Consider the following 24,144-nt stretch of genomic DNA (forward strand, 5'->3'; position numbering starts at 1 on the left):
AATCACAAGAAAGAACTCAAGAATGGCGAAACATACTACCAACCGCTCAGAGTCAACGAAGTATCAATTTGTTTGGTATACCAGCCATTTAAAGCCAATCAATTGAAAAGCAATTGGTGTAGCGGTAAGAATAAGATGGATGGCTTCGTTTCCAGCACTAATGGCTCCTCAAGCGTGATTTATTGCGAAACTTCTTCAAATGTTTGTATTTCAAATGGAGGATTTAAAATGGTAGTGATTGTGGTTTATTGCGAGAATTGAGATAAATCCATTTGAAGCGAGAAGGCAATTCATTGAAATGCGTAGGATTGGTCACGACCTGACAAACCTAAGGGAGAAATTTTCATTTCGTAGGCAATCTGCAATATGAGAGATGTTTTACTTTGTCTGCAGGCACTTGTTGGCCAGTGCTTTATAAAGAAAATTCACCCTGATAGCCATTTTTAACAGAATATCACGCGTGATTACATTGGTGTACATGGCTAGATACATTCTGTACATAATGCATGCCCTAATATTGCAACATAATTGGCAGATGTGACGAAGCAGCTTGATGAGACCATGTGCATCAATGTACCATCGCCATGTACAATGATTTAATGCCCCTATCAGGTTATCCAATTCTTGACTGATACATGTAAAAGGAACATGAGGTTATGATGTAAATGTGCAAAATTCGACACCGCACGTTTGAGTCTGAATACCAGTTTTACCACTGTTTCGCTGAACGATTTTTGTGACACATTCTTCTTGCATAGTTCCTTGACTCTTTGTACGAACAGCCATCTTGACCTTCACCGTAAAAATCATATCATGACAACTGTCACTTTTGAAATGGTATATCCAACATGAAATAGGGATTGTTGACAAATCCTTACAAAGACATCATACGATATAACATTTGAGATAAGCCTTCCGTATTCAAGGTCGGCCTTTTGCTTGCCTTTGCAAGTAGCTTTGTATGTAAACATCGCAGTCGACTTTGAAGCTCGGCGTCAAAGAATACTACGAAGAGTTGATGTCGTACACACGTTATTGGTTAAGATGGTATAGACGTCTGATGTAAGTAAAAGTTACTACAAACACCTGCATTTGTTGAGGGATAGCTAGAGACCGAATGAAGAATCATTGAGTAGAAACGCCGCAGCTTCTCATATATGTGGACAGTTTGTTATAGACGAGGCGGTGCGCGAGAGACAAACCACCAGTCACGATGATGGAGGTCACCGTAACCCAAAAACATTTCAAAATCACAAAATCTCTCTGAATACTTACACTGGTGATGCTGGCGCGAACCAACAAGATCTCATGGTGACAGCATATAATGTTTTTCGCTGTCCCTTTCAACGTGACATCATATCGTGACATCAATTTTTGCCGCACTAGTAGAAGTTTCCTTCTCGAGCGCCCAACACAACCCTGTCAAACTTTTGAAATAACAAACACTGAGCAAATGTGACCCAACCATACGTTATTCGGAAAAGGATTTGTGAAAGACGTTCAGACATTGAGGAGATCGTAATGTCACGTCTCCTCCACGTCCTATCGGCGCCTCCGTGTGTGCAGGATACTGATTACCCGCGCCGGCCGCTGGGGAATGTCCCTTGGTCGCGACCCCAGATAGATTTATCAACCCTGTCGGGATGTCAACAGCTAACGTGTCATAATGAAGCTCAGCTTATGACAGTTCATTACTGCATCAAACGTGAGGGGTCGTAGTAGCAAAAGCGAGTGTGGAAAAGTCGATGGGATTGACTTGTGGAGGCGTTCTCATCAACAAGTCACTGCTCATGACCAGACAGTTTTTAACTGAAAGCTCTTAAAGGGCACGGGTAAACTGTTTAGACGAAGACCGAATCATCGTGCCATGGATTGCTACAGCTCGAACTACCTCCTTGAGTGAGTGGGGAAGAAGCGCCACGCCTTGCATCACAGGGCTTGAATCCATACGATTCCACACGATATGTAGAGAATGCATGGTGGTCAAAAGTAACAAAAGGGTAGGTGCAGGCGAGTCCAGTTTCATCCACCCTAGCAGTGATCTGTCCCCCGGGGAACCAAAGGAGTGGAATGGATAGTTTTTGAAAGGATGGAGAGGTGCTTAATATTGAGGTGAATACAATGGGACGAAATGTCACTATAATGCCAAGGGAGATTGGCGATCAGATGAGTAAATATGAATTTGTTTACATGAACCAAGAACTGTAATGTCATAGCCGAAGAGAAAGGATGGAAAAATTACCTTTATATCCCCATCTATACGAAGTGAGCGCTCATTAAGTATGAAGAGAATCGCACGACATTAAACTATTAAAGATAACAGCACTCATTTAAACCACGTAACATTTGACCTTAACATCCTGAATAGTTGGGAGTTAGTAATTTTCCACCGGGGTTTAGTCATCAATGACACATTGTCGCAATTAGCCTTACAAGTATACCGGTACAAGGTATCATGCCTGTAAACGATTTTCCCTTGTTCTTAAATACCGTTGTATACCAATTGACGAGTGATTTACGTAAAATCGCTGGCACACCACAGAGCGGCAGATTTTGGGTTTAGGCAAATGTGCCCAGTAAAAGGACTCGGTCCCAGGTTGTCGTATCCAAGCCGGGTATGATAGGCTTCCAACCATCCACTCCGTGGGGAAATTTCCTTCATGTTGAACGAAGCAATTTCAACTGAGAGACCGTCATGCATCGACTGCTGTCACCAAATGCATGAAGAGTTTCTGCGTTTCGGTGGCACGTATGTGTCGCTCGACAAATGTGTACAAGACAGCGTTTGCAACGGGAGTTTGTATAAAAACCCATAACATGCCCTTGATCCTGTTATCCAGTCTCCCTTGGTGTTTCTTTCAATATATCTTTGCCAATATTCATCTGACGACATCATTTCCAACCAACAGCCACCATGCTACAACACTACAAAACATCGTCAGCTATAGCAGATTTGGTTTCCATACTGAGTTCGTATTAAGAACAAAAATGGCCTTTTCTTACCCATTTCTAATCGCAATTCCGCCTGATGGACATTTCATTAAACAGAAATCAAGAACCGATAAATAAGACATAAATTCATAAAACCAGACAAATGGAGGATATGAATCACTAAAACATGGTGATATTTCATTCTGTTGCCACTACTTGAGTGAGTTGTAGACAAACTTCAATCAAACTGGCGTAAATACGAGAATTATTGTAACACGTGGATTGAATGCATTCTACGCCCTGCGATGTTGTTCAAAGGATGCCAATTCGTCGGTTTTACTATCGCTACACAAAATATGTTGAAGGCGTGAATAGTAAATGAAAAGCTGTCTGGATACGATATTTCTAAGCATATTTTACAATTTCAGTGAAAAGCGAAACTCGTAGTGGACGCAAAGGTGAAGATGACCACATATACAGAAAGAGATATATCCTGCATCGAGACTGATTGTTCGGAGGCATTTCGAAGAAGAATGTCCTTGTCATTAAAAAAAAGGTGTGAAATGGCAATTTCCAAACGTACAATTATTACTCAACATGCTATAACGTGCTTAGAGACTAATTTAAGTGGAAAAGCCATGCAGGTATAATTTAATGCATCAACTGTTAAACCCCACACGGGCTTGATACACTTTGCCTTGGGTTTCGCTAGATATACCTTACTTCTACAATCCTACTAGAAAATGCCATTCGTAGTGCGGCCTCTAAGCTCTTCCAATTCAAAACTAACGCATTTACAAATCAACATTTGTTAAAGTGGTTAGGCTATGTAAAACATTTGAATATACCGAAAAATAATATTTGTTCAAGGGATATATAAGTTATTATACAGGCAATTTGGTGAAAACCACGTCCATGCTGTTCTTCACGTCGTCGGTGTGTCAAATCGTTACCTATGTGTATGTTCTGTCCCTACTGTGTTACTCACAGTATGGTAAGCAACATACGTCTTCTTCAAGCATTTAGTAAGGAACACTTAAACATGTTCAACATGACTTGACCCGTATCTTAACTAGATCTCAAATGAAAACCAGTCAAACATGTTTATGTAACTGTGTACCAGCTTAAAACTATTATCTTCATGGTATCAGTGGACATTACAGGTAATTGCTATTGGTAAAATGAGTCGTTTAGTTTCTCCAAAGGTTAGCAGAGTAATCTTTTAGAATGTCAAATTGTTACGCTATTTGCCAGTTACCACATGACGCCAAACCATATTGCTTAACGAACTCAAAGTGCAACACATCCGAAAGTCTCCTCCAAACATATTCACTGTCAAAAGTCATTTTTGTCATTTTCAATTGCTTGTCATTCAGAGCTAATGCAGGTATTTTAGCATTTATACCAACAACAGAAGAATTATTATATCAATCCAATTCGTGTGCCCTGGTGTGATTTTACACACAAATAACAAGCGCTTAATATCGGCAACAATATATTAAATACATAATACAGGATTGACCAACAACTGTCGCCAACTACTTGTAAGTTCTTGACTTGTTGGTGACACGTTTTTAATATTAAGGGTAAAAATGATTGTTTGAGTTAAGTACATAAACCTACTGTCGAGTCGGTTTAGCATTGGGTTAATGTCTCATTGGTACCATCGGTGTGAAGTTCAAACTCGTAAGATCATTCATCAGGGCTAAGAAGGTTTTAAAAGATTGCCGGATAGCTCCCTGTGGTGTTTTTATTTAAGAACCAACCAAACGCGTTTACAATATGTACATGTAGTGCATTTTACGCAAATGACCAGTATATTGAAATTGGGTGATTTTCATTGTCACCTCCAGCCGAAAGGTTCCTTGAGTGGGAGTGCAGGTCCGCTTATACCACTTCCAGTGAATACTCTTGCTGCCAAGTATCTTCACTGGTATTTCTCTGCCCTTCTACACACCATCCTCTCACAAAATGCATCATGCGGTGACCGTGATAATTTTGTACATCAGCCAAAGCAGCTCGCCTCGTCGGCTCCAGCGACGTGTTAAGCTTATAAGGGCTTTACGATTTACTGACATGCCATGTACTTCTCAAAAGATGAAGGAATCATAACTCTACACCTTTTGACACTACCAATCCCCAGGCTCCCCATAACATGCCATTCATGAACATCTCAAAATCCAGACGCCTGCCACCAACAATAGATTTAATCCCTTCTCCGCCGCATCCAATATTTTCCTTCTCGCCAGCTCACGCAGGATCCTCAAATGACGCAAATACGTTAAAAATATTTTAATGTCATCTAAAAGCTTACAGCGGCCTTTATTTCGGACTCAGCCCGCTGCGTCATCACCTCCGAAGGTCGCCCACGGGAATAGGACCTTGGCTTTATCAAACTCGCTCTTTTTTCACGTTTTCCGAGATGAGATTGTGCCAAGAGACTGCGAGGACATCCAGCGTAATAATCCTTGTTATCTCAGTCGCCTTGAAAGAAACCATAACAATACGCGGAAATGTCAGTGACCAGGCACGTACGTTTCCTGGCTTACTACGCAGCTAATCTCGTCAGGGCTGCATTCGATGCCCTACTTTTAGCACGAGAGATGCAAAGGATTACATGTAGTTACCAAAACCGTCAAGATGTTGACCATTGTTACATGGCTAGCCCCTTAGCCTGTACAGTAATGCCGAAGGAAACTTAGGATGTCGAATACCGGGGTATAAGAGAAGTCTTCATTCGTTTCCGGGTCTCCATCAAATTACATGTAGCGATGTCTCCTCGCATAAATTGTTTAACATTCATCAATGACATCATTGATATCAAAAGGTCAGTTACAATTGGTAAGCCAAAATACTCTACCCTTGTTTGTACAACTGCCCCCCTTTTTATTTCAACATACGCATGGCAGTGAATCCCCGCCGACAGCACCTACCCACCCTGATCAACGACCCCCCCCCCCCCTGGTCAACGCACTGCAAGATACCATCCTTCAAATTACTGTTGTTAGTCGTGGGTAGAATCGTATCATCATTTGACAATGAAGCCTGAAGCAATAAGGACCAGGTTGAAAGCTATTTTCCATCCTGTCTCACTTCTCACCCTACGAGAACATGACGAAGACATCAATGAAAAGTTGAAGAATTTTGCGCGAAAACCTGTTTCTCATCTTGAGGACGATCCAACCCAAAGAAAGGGCCAAAAAATACAAGTACGGGTATTAAGAATATTGTGCGGGGGACAAAGTAATATTACTCACCAAGTTGCTCGAAAATTTATCCACAGGGGCTGGTAATCCGTGAAAGCTATCCGCGAGATCCTCCCAAAGTTTCAACCGATCGCCTAAGTCACTCGATATCAAGTGTCCTCGTGGCGCAATTACACCTACGCTCAGTGTGTATGAAACCGTACTACGGCTTTCATTATCACGGTCACAATAGCCAATGGCATTCCGAAAGCCATTCCACAATGCCAGTATGAATGGTCAACACTGCGAGGGATGTTTTAAATTGCTTTCCATGGCCTTTCGCCATAAAAATGGGGGACAGTGACATAAAGTTACGCAGTGAAAAAGCAAGAAATCTAATTTTAGAGTAATCCAATTAGTACAAATATCATGAAATAACTGGAGTTCAACTTAACTAAATGTACCGATATAGTGTAGTTTCTTCACATGGCCGACTAGACTCTTCATCCTTTTGATTTTTCAAAAGTTTTCTTTCGCAAAAGAGAGAAAAAAACTTTTTTTTCTCGTCATTTACTTTTTTATTGCTACACGAGCAGGCACATTGAGGCGAATGTATGCATTTACATCCCGGTCACCTAGTCACCCAAGTTGCCCTCAAAATCACAGTGAGCGATATCAATACGATAAACTATCCCAGCCATTCTACTACACAACATAAAAGAGAAGATTGTGAAAAACAGAAACGAAATGTGTGTCATTCCCACGATTCTGTAACAGTTAAAAAACAATGCAACGTTTTTTTCTCTTTATAAACTTCATTATTGAGTTTAATTACGTTAGTTGTCATTCGAATATGTTTTATTGTCTTCATTGAAAAAAGTTCCACCAAATTGTCGGGACACCGTTGACATTTAGTGTCGTGTTGGGTTTACTAATTCGAATTTAATTTAGCTCAGCGGTATTCAAATCGTGAGATGAATCACTTAACGAGACAAATTAGACCGATTAGTTTAGTAAAGCGTTCCTACCAACCTTGCCTGATCATGAACAGGCCTACCTTCGCAGAATCAGGGATGAGAAGTTTTCTAGGGGTTGGCTCAATTTCTCATGACAAGGAAGGCACTGAAAAAGCTCGTAACTGGTCCCTCTTATTTGTTTATTACGGCCATGTATCTCAGAGCACGAGCCCAGGAGCACGAGCTGTACTATGTCTTGGACACACTTTGAAAGCTTGTTGGGGGACCTATACTCGGATCCCGGATTTTTTCGAATATGACTTTCTTCAAGGTGATTCATCGTTAATCACAATAAATGGCGGTACTTGGAGCAAAGTGCAATCCAAACAGGACATTGATTCTAAAACAAGCCCTCCATACAACAAAAACAAGGATCTGGCCTCCCCCATACCATTAAAACACTGACCCCCTGGTTGTGACAAAATATGTGTCCTCACTTGACCTTACTTCAAATTATGATTCTTAATTCTTTTGTCCGGATCTCGAGGGTACTTCCTTTAGAATATCGAATTATTGCTTTTTTTCGATTCAAAAATACAATGTAGTCAACTTGTTGAACCCCATGCATTTTACAAGTACACGTGTTTGAATTATGCTTTTGCACATTCACTAAAGTCGAATCCTTTCAAATGACATCAAGGAGCTGTCTCAGTGGTTTTCTCGCACATTCGTCAGTGTCAAGACCATAACATCTTCAAATGCTTCTCATAAAAATCCTGAGATTTATCATGAATCACTTAATAAATTGCAACTTCACCCAGTCAGTCACCTTGGCGCATGTATGAACTGGCAAAAAAACCACAAGCCGGATGGCACTTTTTTGTAAAAACCGATGACATACACGTAAATACTTCTGAATAAATATCATACATTGAAACATGACACCGTCGAATTAACTTGCTCAAACATCGATATGAATGAAAATAACGGCTCTTTTCTTGGCTCGATTCAACATGTTGACAGTAATAATGGGGTACTCCGGTGATAACCGCGCGTTCTGTTTACGGACCCCAACGCATGTTTTTCGAAGATTGAGAAGAAAGGGGTATTGCACGCTTTCATTGGCAAACTTACGGTCAACGATTTGTACCTTGAAATGTTTGCTCATTTACGTATCAAGCAGTGGGTATAAAACTCCCTCGTACTACACTTCCTGGGGTGTACATTATCTTGCCGTAAAAACGTACGCCTTTCAACCTCCAAAATGGGCGTTGGTAAAAAATTACTTACCAAGTAACTAAGTGATTGATATCAGTCGATCAGTCTGTAAAGAGAGAAATTGAAAACTTGTAACTACAAGACAAAATACACCGACATACTGGTAACACGAATGAACTTCAATGACACTTTGTAAGAAATGCATGATAAAGTTTACTTTTTGAAAATAAAATGACTGCTACCAATGTACGTTTGTTGATAAACATTCAGAATAAATTATGTGATTTATCAAAATTGTTTGCTTCTTTTTTCCCTGAAGACCTGACCCAGCAGTTTCCACGTCCTGATGCCACGTGAGATGCGTAAATCGTTTCGTTAAAAACAACAATTTATTACCAACCAACACTAGCTAATTATATTATCAATTTTCTTTTGTAAATATTTCTGGTTTGTGTAACTTCGATTTGTAAAGCTAAGACGTGTTGTCGTGATGAAAATGATATCGTTTGACAACTCAAATGAATCGTCCGTGTCTATATTTAGTGTGACTACCTAGAGGCGGTGGAGACTGAGTCTTACGCAGAATTCTATGCTTATCGACACTACCAATCAACGTCATCAAAATATCATCATCATTTTAGTATCTCGAGCCTTTGCCAAAGTAGCATAAGGCCAATACCTTTCTTCACCAGGAAGCCGTTATCCACAGGGAAAGGGGTCTTTTTGCTCCTCAAACCCCACATTTTCTTTAGCAGAGATTTGCCTATTTCTCCAACACCCTGTACAACAAACAGATTTACTCTATCAAACCATTCAATAAATAATTGCTTTTATCTAACTACATCAAAAACTAGAATGCTAACAAATTCCGATATCGATGAGACGCTCGATTCTCGATTCAACCGGCGATATTTGATGGGATGTGATGCGATCTGGAAGATAGATGATGGATTATGATTGTGTGACCCTGTCACCTACTGCCAGAAGCTGGATGCAAAGATAGCGCGGAGAATGTTACACTAGAGTTGTATCTACTATGATATTGTTCCCGTCGGTTCGTCAAAGGAAACTAATCAAGAAACGCTTTTAAAACGGGGAGTTTTGAACGGCTCGGTCAAAATCCTCATAATTTCCTCATAATTCTAGTCTTTGTTCTGCAACTAATAATTAACTGTCCACCCTAAGGATCTGACTGTGCTCTGAACCCCGGATATAAAAGATATCACACGGCGACAGATGCCGGCTGAGAAAATTAAAAGTAACTATCACCTTTGACAAACTCGGATTTCTAAAAGATTCTGTCATGTCATTAACTTCGGTAATATGAGAAACCCAGTGACGAACGCTGGCAGCTTTGACCATCGATCTCAAGGTCCGCGGCGCCAATTTCATCACTAAACATCGCGTGCAACGCCAAGCTTCCGGATAATCCTGAAACGGGTCCTTTTGATGATAGGGTTTAGATGAATTTGACTCCTTGACCGGTGGTATTGCGATGACCAACATGCGATATTGTAATGGATATTGCGAGATAATCTCCGGGAGCGATATTTGAAATTTCAGGGTTGATAGTAATCCTCATTACCTAGCATTTTGGCACACAAGGCACCGAGATAGCAAGATTACTTGATGAGAGACTTGGCTTTAGTCCGGCACGCCCCTGCTGGTACAGTCATTTAAGGTTACATCAATGACTACGTTTACCTTTACAGTTGCTCCTACCAAGGAATTGAATGGCTTTAGATGGATGTATCCTCACAAATCGACAGAAGATCACCTCAACAAACTAAACACCACTTTGCTGGCACCTGAGATCTCTAAGGCAAGTTATCAACTATGATATGACCAGTTAAATATGTATATATACATGTGTATGATATGCTAAATGTCAGCACAATAGCTGACCTTATTTGAGCAAACTGACAATTTCAATCAAATTAATATTGAACTAATATGCGTTAAACTTCAAATGTCTCTATTATCACCTAAGACGACTTTTCTTCAAGTTACCTGATGATGAATGTTCTTTATCGTAACACTTATTAAACCATTCCACATGAATTACTAAATGTTCGTGACAAAGTGCAGAATATTGACAAAAGTGAGGCATGTGTCAGTTCCCTTGGGCATCCAACATGATTTGGTGTCGAATAATATACGTCGAATGAAAGGCGGAAATAATTGATATGTTTGATATGGTCCAATGGATCAGTTTGATATCTAGAAACATGTTAACCAACTATTCGATATCAAGCAAAACTTATCTCTGGTCGTCACATTTTGAGGTTGGATGGGACTTGTCAGGCTCCATTAGGATGAGACTTGTCAAGAAGGGTGCTTTGGTCACAAAAGGATTGCAAGTACATGTAGTACCAAACAAAATACTTGTAATCATGTAATGAGAATACACATAGTCAATGCATAGTAGTACGCACACGACCTACATGTACATCAGTAGCGATTTTCGTGGCTTATTACCTATCTCCATTTAAGGGTGGTATCCGTAGTGTCCATTGTCAGTCCGACAAAAGATCACACATGTTTACATCACATGATGAGCAAATATATAATTTGAGGAATTTTAATCTGCTTTTGACTTGGAAAGGTGTTCCATTTTGTTACGTATGGTTGCACACAGAAGTACTATGACTGTATTAGATACGCTAGTTGACTTTACGAACTCCATTCAACGTTTAAACGATGAAGAATCTATGCCTAGGAGATAAATGTCTTCCAAACTTTAGGTCACCTGGGACCCTTTTACGCTCTAATTACAGCGCTTCGTGTTGCCAAAGACATTCAAAACGTTTTAAATGTCTTCGATGATGATCTGGACATTATAGATTCAGTCCAATGCTTCTTGCAAGTGTAATTGCTTTGTGCTCTGCTCACTGGTCGAAGAATGCAATGCTAGTATGGTCGGTGCAGTACAAACAGTCACCATTCCTGAAGCTACTACGCGCGGGACGGAGCACTCATTTTTATGGGACAGCCCCTTTTAGAAACTAATGACGCAGAGCCAAACAGTAAATATGCTACAACCCAAACATGTCGAACATCCTGAAGTCACTTCAGATTATCTAATATCTCCATTAGAAGTCTCGCTCACAAACCAAGACCAGAAAGTACTTGAAAATAAGAAGATGCTGAGAAATTTGCGTAAGAGTGTGTAAATGGTTTCGGACGTGCCACTAGATCGTCTCCCGTGTTTGCTCTCTAAATATCACGAAGCCCCTGTGAGTTTCGATCGATAAAACCCAAGCACCATTCATCACCGTTACAATCTCAATTTGTCACTTTCTCCCCGGTTGGTGATTTGTCAGTGCACATTTCTTTTGGTTATGCTAAGGTCCATATCATTTCTGCCATGATTTACTTAACCCATTGGTTTTGAGGTCTGACCAAGGACAAATTGACGCATATCCGAAAATCACCCCGACGATGTCGACGTTCGATGATCTACAAGCACAATGCCTCTGAGCAATGCGAAGTACATAGGTGTACACGTGAATGGCAAAGTCCAATATTCTAATCTACTAACTAAAACTGCTCCGAGAAAACAACTTTAATTTGATACCCAACGCTGCCCAAAGTGTTTGTATTTGAGTAAGCTCAACCAGTGACCAATGCATTGGGCAGGACAGTGTATATCATGGTGAAACAAAACTCTACTATACGACATGTCTTAAGCACTAACCAATGATTTAAACCTCCTCAAATACAAGAAAACGCAAACTAATACTTCTATATATCGTTCAGTTACCAAACGTTTGGGTGTGGGTTACTTGTTGGTTGATTTGTACTGCTTCAGGCACCTCGTGGTGGAGTAAACATCACGTCATTGGTTGCTGGTGATGAATCAACCTTTTTACGAGGATGTGCCTCGATAAGCAAGCTTGCCGAAGTCACGCTTTGACAGCATCATCAGTATAGCAATCAGGCCACGTGGCCGACGACAAGCTCCGTTGAGCAATGCAGCCTTGCACCGCACTCGAAAAATCTTCAAAAGAATATCATAGTCAAATCAACTATACCTTAGATTGGAACTATCATCCCAAGATGACTTGTTACTCATGGGAGTCGGCGTTCAGACCTTGTTTCTTCCCAATATGACAAACTAATCTATGGTGACGACGCCTGTAAAGCGATTACTGCAGCCAAGTACTGACTTGGGAATGGCGAATGAGAACTCCTACAAAGCCCAAATGGCCTGGCACCTCAGGGAGATGCTCAGACGCTTTAAAAAGTATTGTAGTCAAGTATTAGCGACTGTGATTTGCAAAAGAATACTCCTACAGAAGCCCAAATGGCCAGGGACCACGGGGAAAGGGGTCAGACGCTTCAGAACACATATTGCAGCCAAGTATTTGGGATTGAAAAGAACAGACCTCTTCATGGGATTAACGGAAGAAAACTCCTTCATGAGCCCAAGTGGCCAACGGTATCGAGGAAAAGCAGCGTATTCACGAAGCGTTCCGATCGTAAGAAGTTATTGATTTTGTGCTGCTGCTTCACGGCATGAAACAAATCACATTTTCTGTCGCCGTGGGATGATACATTTCTCGCTCGTTACCACAAAAATGGAACTCGTGTTGTGATTATCATGAGACTGTTTTGAGAGTAAATAGTAGCCGAGTAGTTACTGTAAACCTTAACAATTCGGATTGAGACATAAACTTGGTGTTAACTTTCACATGGTATAAGATTTATTTGGGCTCAATTGAAGGAGATATACAGTACATGTACATGTAAAACCAAAGTTGAAGTCACAACTGGAAATAGTTGTGCCAGGATTGCACAGTAAATTGCCATAGCTAAAAACGTCATGAAGGTAGTTTGGCGCATGATGTGGGTCTACCAAATCAGATATTGAACACCAATCAATATACTAATAATACATATCCACTCGCTCCACGCTGTTATCTCTGACATTTCTTTATCAAATAAATATCGTGTGTATAAATTCAATACTAGATTTTTTTCCAATAGAGGATAAATGCATTTCCTCATAAATTGACGCTTATTTCATGTGCATTGACCATTAAAAATTGTTAACAAGGGATGAAAAAGCTTGGTTGAAACATATTCCGTTGTACAATACGAATGTGATTTCAACCCAACTGGGCAGTATTTGTCATGTTTTATGTATAAAATATCATTGATAGTTCAATTATACTTATTTTGGAACTTCCATGCGCCATGATCCTATGATATTTCCGTATCAGCGGTATAGACTACATCCTTTGGAAATCTGATCTACCCCTCATTAAAACCAATTATCACTTAATCGCCAGTAGCTATATATTAAATCAATATTCTTCATACAGGCTCTGTATGAGTTAAATTTGTCAGGTTACAGATGGAAACCCTGACCGAGGAATACTAGGTTCTTTTAAGAAAGGGCAGAATATGGGGGACGGCGAATGGTCTTTTTCGGGACGCCAGGGTGAACTAAAAGACAGATAGATTGATAGACCGCGATGTTACATGTAAAGCTACAGTAACACCAATAGAAGGCTTTTTCCGACTTCTCAATGGTTTCTCTAACATTTGCCTGATTAATCCAACAAAAGTCCTACCTTGTCTGACTTTGCCCTGAAAGGTCGGATTTCTTGAAAACCTGTGAAAATAATAGGGCTTCCCAAAATAGGGCATAAAAGATCAAAGGCCTATGTTGAATGGTGACCTAATTGAGTGAGCGAATCGGTGTTGACACTTAGGGTCACTCTGACTGTTTGGCTCACACCTCATCGACCCCATTCAACAATGGCCTTTGATCTTTATTGTCCTATTTTTGGAAGCCCTGATATTTTCCTGAGGTTTTAAATCCGATCTTTCAGGGAAAAGTCGGACAATGTCGGAATTTTGTCGGATTAGTCAGGAAAACGTTAGAGAAACCGTTAAGAAGTCGGATAAAGCCTCCTACTAGAGTACAGACCAAGCACCAATATCCATTCTAGAGTTCATATTACAGGATGGGCAGTACTTTGATGGACGAAATCGCATGACAAAAACTAAACAAACACAAAACAATCTAAGGACGACCTTCCAATGATGTACACACCATTTCGCCCAGGGCTTTTTCTATTTCTATTTATACAAATCAAAGGATTGTTATGACCAGTTCATCGTACATAAACCGTTGTTTCTTTCAAGATCACAAGGCAAAATATAAAGCATTATTATGTGTATCCATAATCTTTATTGATTTGACGTAAGATTATTGTCAAAGGTCACTCCCCTTTACTATGCTAAGGAATGGCATTTGGCATTTCTCAGTCACATCGTTTACTTAAACCAAAGCAATCGAAAGTGCACTAATCACTTAGAACGTGATGGCACTAATTAGTGACTGAATCATACGATCATGGCGATGATTGTAGGTTTCAGTAAATCAGCAGACAAAATTGCCCTTCGACTTTGATTGAGAGAGAGTTCAGTGTCCTTAGCTGCCTTCAATGAATAACATGTGATTGTTGTTGTTGCTGTTTCAAGTTTTGCTGTGGAAAACAGCAGGTTGTTATTAAAGTTGTTGCTCTCTCTTTTCCACAAACCGATAGTTCGCCAATGGACTGCTCAGAGAAGTCGTGATGATTAAGTTCAATCCAGCAGCAACAAGGTGCTGTTCCGTCAAACATTTTTAAAAGACTCAAAATAAGAGACCAAATTCAAAGTGGGAGTTATTATAACGTTGATAGTACTAATAATCATTTATTATACATGTAGCTAAACAGTCATTAGAAAAGATGCGCATTTTGAGGCATCATCGATCGCCCTGCGTTCCTTCACTCGGCACCCACTATAGGCCATTAGCAGCAGGCAACTAAAAGCTTTAATTGATAACCGATACAGCTCTTCGGCGGGAGACTGAGCGCTGGGATTTACTCGAGGAGATATTCGAATTGCCAGACTGATGGGTTCTCAGCCGATGTCTTAATTGTTTCTCTTTTTATGGGCCCGATGCGTCAGTGGCGAAACGTAAGCGACAGCTCAGCTCCTTTGGGGAAGTTTGCCAATCTCACTATTCACCACGTGGAGAAAGGCCTTACGATACACAGAAGAACTCCTACGACAAATACCAGAACATATTTATGCAAGAGATAGGAAGATGGAATCTAATAAGAGTCTTGATCTACTGTTCTAGTATTTCTACGTTCTGATTTACAGATTAAGGATGTAACTGTCAGACAATAAGTTTTGGCATGAAGGATACGTCAATGGTATTTCTTCATAATTTTTTACCAATTAATTTCATAAACACCCACATGACTCGAATTACATGTTGTTTAAATAAAAGATGACAAAAGAACACGACGATGAAAGCGGATCTCAGATGGAGACTAAATCTATAACTATGTAATGACTCAAAGTATGTGTATATTTAATCACTTTTGTCGTGATGTTTATAACAAGTGCGATAGGCGACAAGCTTATTCCTTCAGAGACCCGACAGCTGCTCTGGGCCCCCTCCGAAGCAGTCTGTCGCGTTAATTACTTCGCACCGTACAGGATTGGGAAACACAGCAGCAGTTTGTCTAACGGCTCCCACCGGTTGATCCATCAAGCTCCCCCGATTCCGGAGGAGCAGCCAATTGACGGACTCAACCGATAAATGGAATCAACGAAATTTGGCACTACATGTAGGTCATTTTTGGTATCACGGATAGCATTCCCTTAAATTCGCAAACAGTAGAATGGATCATCGACTTGTACAAAATGATTTGGATGCAGGCCAGTGGACAGGAATCCTTCCAAAAGCTTGGGTGATAAGTTAATCTAAACATATAAATAAGTATTGGCAAAGGCACTGGCATAAGTATGGAATATTTCATCAAATCCCTGAAGAATCCGTCCAATCGTTCAGTCCGTCAATTTCATTTGGTCAGACCAGTCGAGGCTGATCGTTCATTCGGGTTGTATCGGAACGCTCTCAGCCGCCAGTCACTCGGTGATCAGTCCATCAGCAGCTCGCATTAGTCACATAAGGGTAACCAGGCGCGGATATTGGAAGCAAATGATACCAACATACGCTATTGATCATCTTAGCTCAGCTTAATTAGGGCTTGTTGCCACAGAGGTTTTTATGCGCTGACTAATAATAACCGGATTGGAAGATACTTTTTTTGCGATACTGAGAAAAATGTTACAACCCAGTGGTCTAGGCAACGTTAATGAATACGATGTACTTCTTGATTATGGTGGGTCTCGCTCATTGACACGAATGATGGGGTTTTGGCAAATAGACGATATCATAGCGCATTTGCGTCAGGTCAGCGTGCGACAAGACCTGAATGTTGTGATGGAATACAGCTCAGCATTTGAGGTAATATCTGGGAAGCGACCGAAAAGAAATTATCTAAATGAGAATCTGGTGAACTCCATCAGCTCATGAATGAATAATTTCTATCATGTTTTCTGTCGTCAAAATGCTGTACTGAAAGAGATAAATGGGCATGCCGGTGTACGTATCTGTCATATCTGTGAGTGTTTCTTCGTACCAGTGCTTCCCCTTCTAATAGCATACCAAAAACTGATGGCCCGAACCTTTCACATAATCATTCATTAATACACCGTTTTCAAACAATTTGCTTGAGCAGGGTCATTAGGGATGGGTCCTAATTTAGTCATAGGCCTACAACTTTGGCACACCTTCTACATTGCAGTTGGCAACAGGAACCGACAGGAAACTATGACTAATTTAAGCCTATTTATTTACGCCTCTTTAAAGATAAAAAGCCCAAACACGAAGTCAACTCCAAATACTATAATTACTCGCTAAATCCAAAGGAATCAGGAAATAGAACAATCAACGGTGGAAACCTGGATGTTTTCACTGTTTTTACAAAAGTCATTTCCTTAATGCATTCCCAGTTTAATAGTTCTAAGGCATTAAACAGTGTCTATGACATTGGTTTCAGCACGGGGGTGACAATTAGAGTAATTTTGCCTCTCCATTCTTTCTCCCACCATGAACAAATAGGTTTGTGTTAAGTCGTCCTTGTTTATTCATTGGATCAGTGTTGACCTTTTGGTTGCGATTTTGTATATGGCTCCTTTTTATTCTTTCGGCCTAGTTCTCCCTTTCAACACATCCTGCAGTAGTTAGTGACTGTTGCTGAAAGAAGAAGTAAATCCTGCTACTACTGCACTTTAAGTGAACCCATCCCTGCATTCTGGTTGTGACTCTGTCCTTAGGCTGTTCTTTGGAAATCAAAGTACAGACTCCCACCATTGAAATTGGCATTCACGTCGTTCTGACTGCTTAAGGATTTTAAATTCTGGTCGAAAGGTTGGTGCTATGGTCAACCCTTAACTTGTCCACTAAAACCAGTTTAATGCTATCAGTGTCCTATTAATGGGTTAATTTACGCATTTACACAGTTGTTGCCGCTTGGTGATGATGGCCTCATAAAGTATATAGGCCTAATCATTATACATGTATCAATGACTAACAACTACCATATAAGTGACAAAATCTTACATATTGTAAAATTCCAACTAGCCAACCCTCATTTGAATTTGTAACAAATTCCATGATGTAATGTTACAGATTTACAATGCATATACATGTGCGTCAAAGTCACCTCATTGAAAGAAAAAAGGGTTATATACGTCTGTAATGAAGGCGTTGCTAGCTGAAGGACTGAATATTATTTTCCGTCGGTTACATGGTTGCAACACTAAAGATGAGGGCAAGTGATACCGATAATGGGAACGCGGTGAAAATGCGCCTTATTGCGCTTTGGTTTCCAGTGTCTATACGCCTTAATACCCTAGTGACTGCAAGCGCTGCCTAGCGAGATTGCTCTCGGCGAATCGTGTAATATTTTCGAGTCAAGACGAAAGAGACCGACACTCTATCGACCACCCAAATATCACGAGATCTCGCAGGGAGGCATGTAGTTTTACCAGTCTGCGACAAGCATAATCATGCCTCTCCCTCTTGAAAAGTCATGGCCTCTCTTCCTGTAGTGTATATCGCATGGAAACGCTAACAGATGGAAACAACCAAAAACGTTACACTGGGTACGCAACTTGTCTCTTGAGGTAGAACAAATGCTTACAACTAAAACTACCGAGTATACACAGATAGACATGCACAAGCTCGTAAAAAAAGGCCGCTATTAACACACTTAGAAGGTTCAGCTGCGAGTGACAAGTCCAAAATAAGGGCTGAGGGAGGTGTAACAGGAGGCTCTCCTACCGATCGAGGCCATGGAACGGATAATGTACACCACGGTAGATGGCAACGCCGAGTATATTTACCAGACATTACCCCGGCCCGTGTGATGGTATCTCACGCGACTGTCATTACAGAGTCCGCGCTATCCTCTCCTTGTGATCTTGATAGCAAACGACACCCTTAACAGTATTAATCCCAGTGATTTTGATTTTATGTCCCATCCCTTGGGCTAGCTGATACAGATCTCTAGACGTGCCCTAATCCTTCGCATCTCTGAGGGATCATAAGCAGGATTAGTCTATGTCCGACCTGACTAAGCGTATTGAATGAACGTGGTCAATACTTACAACTGGCTGTGTCAAGAATAATTTGCCGTATTCCTTTCTTCACGTCGTCGGAATGATGGAAGCTCAGCCTCTCCCAAGCCATCGGCGGCACGCCCCCATGAAACTCGGAGTGCGGCCAAGAGCAAGGACAAGGGCATTGGTGGTCGGAATGACAGAACTGCCTTTTGGTATCTGAGGAAGGCTTAGACGCCGCGCGCTTACTTTTCTATTTCTGACCACACTCTGCTTAGATCAGAGTCTACGCTCTCGTGATTTTTATCGCGGCGGCTGGTCCATTTATTGTTTTAAAGCAATAATCTCAGTTACATCTTCACGTTTCAGTGCTATGGACCAAATCGACAACGGGATGGATCATCAGGACAAATGAACTCTCAGACGGCCCAAAGCAAAACTGTATTAGCTCAAGCTTGCTGTACAGGCAGATGGCTATCAAATAAGGAAGTCAAATAATCGAGCATGCTCTATATCAACCAGTCCAAGAAACATGCTAAGCAAGCGAGGCACAGCAAACATGCAATGTTAGTTCACAGTCTCTTGCCCGATTTGAAATGTTCCGGCACGAGACATCAATATCGCACACGTGTCACCAGCGCTGACAAAAATGTCAATCTAGGCATAGAAAGAGTGACTGATTTGAGTAGCTGATTTGATGCAGCTTCAACAACTGCTAACAAGTAATAAGCTTGATAGAAACTGGCAGAAACATCCATAAAAAATCGTATATCAATCAGACACTCAACGGAGAAAACGACACGCCCCAGGCAGCCGGAGAACCCGCTGGTTCTTTGGCATATCTTGTTGTATTGGCTAACGTGACAATTGCGTTGATTCTGCGGTCGCGGACAGCTTCACATTAGGTTGTTTTATTCCCGATTTGTTCTTGATTAGTGCGAGTGTATGAGATCTTTGTCTTGGAGGGTTGCGAGTGTATTGAAAGTGACGTCTAAACGCTTTGCACTGGATGACGCCTTTGGAGTGATTGTAGGGCGATTACTGGCGTTGTTCGACCAAGGAAGCGGGATGGGGCGAGGAAAGCCTCGACAATTTTGTCCCTTTATGTAGTGGTATAATACGTAAACTATCGGTTATTTGCGATGAGTCAGTCACTTACAATATTGTTATAGGAAAACGGGAAATCATGGAGGGGTGGACAATCATCAATTTCACTTTGACTTCCAATTTGAGTACGCAGAACGCACATAGGGCGATGCCCTACGGGATGAACATGTAGGAATAGTGTCTCCGTCCCCATGATCTAGAATCGTGCAAGGGCTTTTCATTCCTTCGGGAGATTTTCGCCAACGGGCATTCGTTGACTTGAAGTTTCCCTGTAGGAATGCTTATACAGTGGAACCTCCCTTCGCTGTATCTTCAAGCGATGAGTACAAACATTGCAGCAAGTACCGAGGACACTTGAATACGATGGTTTGTTTACATTCGGAATTCGGGGTAGCAGAAGACATCGAATAAAAGTAGCAGACGATGAACATATATGAACCAGGCATCCATCAAGAGATGTACAATATCCCTGAGTAAACACGTCCAAGAGTGTTGTGCCTTGCGTGTTGGCGGTTGTTGAAATTCTCCGCGTATGTCTTGTCAATATACGGTGTGCATTTTTTAATTGCTTGGTACTAAAGTTGGAGAATGAAAAGCATTAAAAAGAAGGCGTTCGGATCACTACCACTGTGAATGGTTTCGAGACTCTCGCGTCACAGGAAAGCTTCCATAGAAAGAGCATCTTCATTCAGCAAGTAAGTCAACGATTATACTCAATACGTCATGTATTTATACCACATATTTCTTTGAAAGGTTCTATGTGGTGTTACACCCAATATGGTACATGGAATTATACCATCTAAAGAGACTGGGTTACAGAATCACTCCGGATCTATTCTATTTCATAAGTATCGACTTTGTCAATTACTTTTTCATTAAGTGGCGCAAACGAATGAAAGCAAAATAGAGATGAGCGAGTATTTAGTGGAATGCACTCACTTCTTGACCTGGAATTTAATTCACTGATGACGAACAAGAACTTGAAGTGCGAAATGCAAGGTCATTATATTTCAGAAGCCGATAATTGAAGCTTTAAACAAATAAACGCCAAAACGATGATTATGGTGTTCATCCAATTTGTGTATTTGTCATTTCGTCTCGAAGTGAATATTAGTCACTATCGTTTTGCTAATCCGATATATAAGCCGCAGCTTCCTCCATTGCTAATGGAATGAAAGGTACATAACGCACGCTAACGCGCATGCCGGGCACCGCGTCAAGGACTAAACGCCTGCACGGCCGCGGGGTCAAGGACAGAAGTTGAAAGATACGGCGCCGAAGCGCACGCAGAAATTACTCAACACGAGTTGGCAGCTTTTGTAATGGGCGGATTGGGTAGGATTATGGGGTTGGGTGCGGATAATGACAAGGGACTGGCATATGACATCGTCTCCTTGCCCCAAGCTTTTCTCTTATTTACTATTTATAAGAAGTGAAGCCAAGGTTCTTGCTACCGGGGGCCTTGGCTCAGTATCAAAATCGCTCGCCTTATATATTTTTGGTATCACCACTAACTCTCATTTTGTACACTGGAGGTATTCTGAAATATACGACCTTGACCAGATAGGCCTATACTTTGAAAGTCATTATGCACCAGCATGCGCTCTCGGTGTCATTGCGACAGATGTGGACATGATTTAATAATTGAATTTCAAATGTCGTAGATCGTACATGTATGTAGTCGAAACGTACAGATAATCGTCAAATCGGTGTCTGGCTTCAGCAAAAACCAGAGCTTCCCTCCTCATGTAATGACATTTAAAATGCATACGAGGTTACAGCATTGCCCCGGGCGTAAACGGCTGACTTACATATTGTTTCACACTGATAGACATGAAGAAGCGTCGCTTATTTCGTAAGCATGTATGAATGCTTGCTAATTGGGTTTCATTGGTGTAAGCTACATGCTAAACTAGCGTATCTTAGTAACCGAAGTGTCCGGCTGCAATGATGGTATCGCAATGGGATTGATATAATTGATATAATGTCAAATGACCCGTGAAAAAAGACTTTTTGGTGCAAATAATTAACCAAAAAATATTAATTTGCGTATGTTTGAATGCCACATTCTCCATCTGTATGATATTTCAAAAACAACAGTCTCCATATTTAGCGCCCAATTCTTTGGTTGTTTTTTTTTCTTTTCGAAGTTTTTCCCGGCCCTCTCCCACAGGAACGAAGTCGTGAAGAAAGAATTTCAGCCAGTGGCCGTGGCGGTCCTCAGACCGTCTGCTCTCATTTCGTGACCCGACTGTATTTTTAAGAGGACATCCCCTTGAGGGAAGTACACGCCCTCAATGGAATTATTTTTACTTTGATCCGTTTTGAGAATCTCATATTTTAATAGAATGGACCTGGCGTGTTTTGGAATGCCCGGGAGGTCATTGTTAAAAATTCCATGTTTGGCCAATTAATGGAGTTAGGTCAAATGCGGAATACTCAATAGGGTTCGTTTGGTTTGAGATTCTGATGGATTTCTGAACACACGCAGCTGTGTATGGAGTGTAATGAATACGGCTAAGTTGACACTGAAATCGACTCATAAATACACCAGCTATTGCCCTACTGGGTCCATTAACCCTTGATGAAGGAGGCTGTGACAGGAAATCCAAACTTCACCCACCTGCGTAGTAACTCATTCTGAAGTACATGTAAAGGTCTTCAGCTGTAACTGATATGGCTGAAGTTGACAAACAGACCGGTGGACTCGTGGGTACACCAACCGCATCTGCAGCCCTTCGTAATCGATCACCGGGCTGTTCAACCGTATAAGGATGTCGAATGACACCACTGTGACCAATGTTTGCAATTCAGATGTACAACACTTGGGGTGAAATTACACGATATGATTGCATGGCTTGTGTGGTGTCACTGATGTTGGAACGACACTGGATTTCGTCTCAGAAAAGAAGTATCAGTATATATGATGGGAAGACCGAGAAATGAAAGTATTCCCTTGATCACCATTTGATCAAGTGCGAACAAATGAGCAGTAATTACTGTTACATTCTTACTTGAAGTAGGCGGCAGACTTAAGACTAACCATAATGTGATTGGGCCTCCTCTCAACACAACTTGAACCTTTGAGATAGGTCACAATAAACTATTTCAATAAGCATGAGTACCATTTATCAGATTTAATCATCGTTTGAAGTCTGGGAATAAAATGAAAATTTCTTCTTATCAGTGATTTTAACACATGAACATCCTATTAACATGACCTGTCCTTTTTCAAAATTGAAAAACCATATCTTTTCAAATGGAAATTTTCTAAGATTTTTCAATCGGACACGAAGGCCATTGAAGCAGTCAGCATTCTTCCTTTTGATTTATCACAGGGAGGATTGACCAGATTTCTGCATTATCCCGATTTCGGCCCGGAGTTCCGCACACCATTGTCAGGCAAATGGACCAACTCATCCTTTTGTGATACAACAGTAACCGCCGTATCCTATTATTAGAAAGTAGTTAAAACGGTCGATTTTCAGTCAACTGGCGTCCTTTATGACTTAGCGACATGAATCTTATAATCTTGTTAGATACCTTGTAATTTCCTTATGCTCCCTGTCTGACCCCTAACTCGCCCCTCAGGACCTGGGGGAGATTTGCTGACCACTATGGCACTTGGTCAACGCCTAAGGTATTTGACCACCTGACACACCGCATACTGTTGTGGTATGGTATCTTAGTATAGAAGAAAAGTTGAGAAAAATAGAAATTGCGCATAAAACGACCGTGAAACGAATCATGACTCGTTTGATAAGCACACTGAGAAACCAGTGTTAAAAAACACACCGACACCAACACAGTTGATACCCCAGAGATACTGCAGGTACATGCAATTACGAATTAACGTTAAGGCGAGGTGCAACGAAAGAAATAAAGTTTACCGCAAAAAATGAAGATATTTTTATTGATCGTCAGGTATCGCAGTGTTTGTTTACGTTCCTTGTGTGGCTAACACTATATTTCGTTTAGCCTAATAAATTTTTTGACACATTTCTGCGACACACTGTATACACGAAAGAACAGATTTAGTAAATGTAAGCAAATTGATGTAACTCAAGGTGTAGCAGGCAATGGTATGTTTAGGTCCTTCTGATGAGTTTGTTTACTTGCATTGGTGTTCACAGTATACAAAATGGTATGCATTAGGCTTACCTGTAAAACACTAGACCCTTGTAGAGAGTTATGCATAAACTTACGCATTTAAAAAAAGAGAATGTAGGCCAACTAAATATTTTTTATAGAAAAAGATTTTAGGC

General features: G+C 40.9%; 1 protein-coding gene across 4 annotated transcripts in view; it reads right to left on the bottom strand.

The window, feature by feature from the left end:
• The window catches only part of LOC135493212 (uncharacterized), a 109,983-nt gene that overhangs the window by 38,707 nt on the left and 47,132 nt on the right, over window positions 1-24,144 (bottom strand). For 3 of the 4 annotated variants that reach the window (XM_064780305.1, XM_064780306.1, XM_064780303.1), the window contains exon 4: window positions 8,363-8,396. The gene's annotated coding sequence lies outside the window, so the exon portion shown is untranslated. Of the gene's footprint in view, window positions 1-8,362; window positions 8,397-9,994; window positions 10,093-24,144 lie in introns of those variants that run through there. The other variant, XM_064780304.1, reaches the window with a different exon arrangement.

The sequence above is a fragment of the Lineus longissimus genome, chromosome 9 (assembly GCF_910592395.1).
Source record: "Lineus longissimus chromosome 9, tnLinLong1.2, whole genome shotgun sequence".
Lineage (NCBI taxonomy): Eukaryota > Metazoa > Nemertea > Pilidiophora > Heteronemertea > Lineidae > Lineus > Lineus longissimus.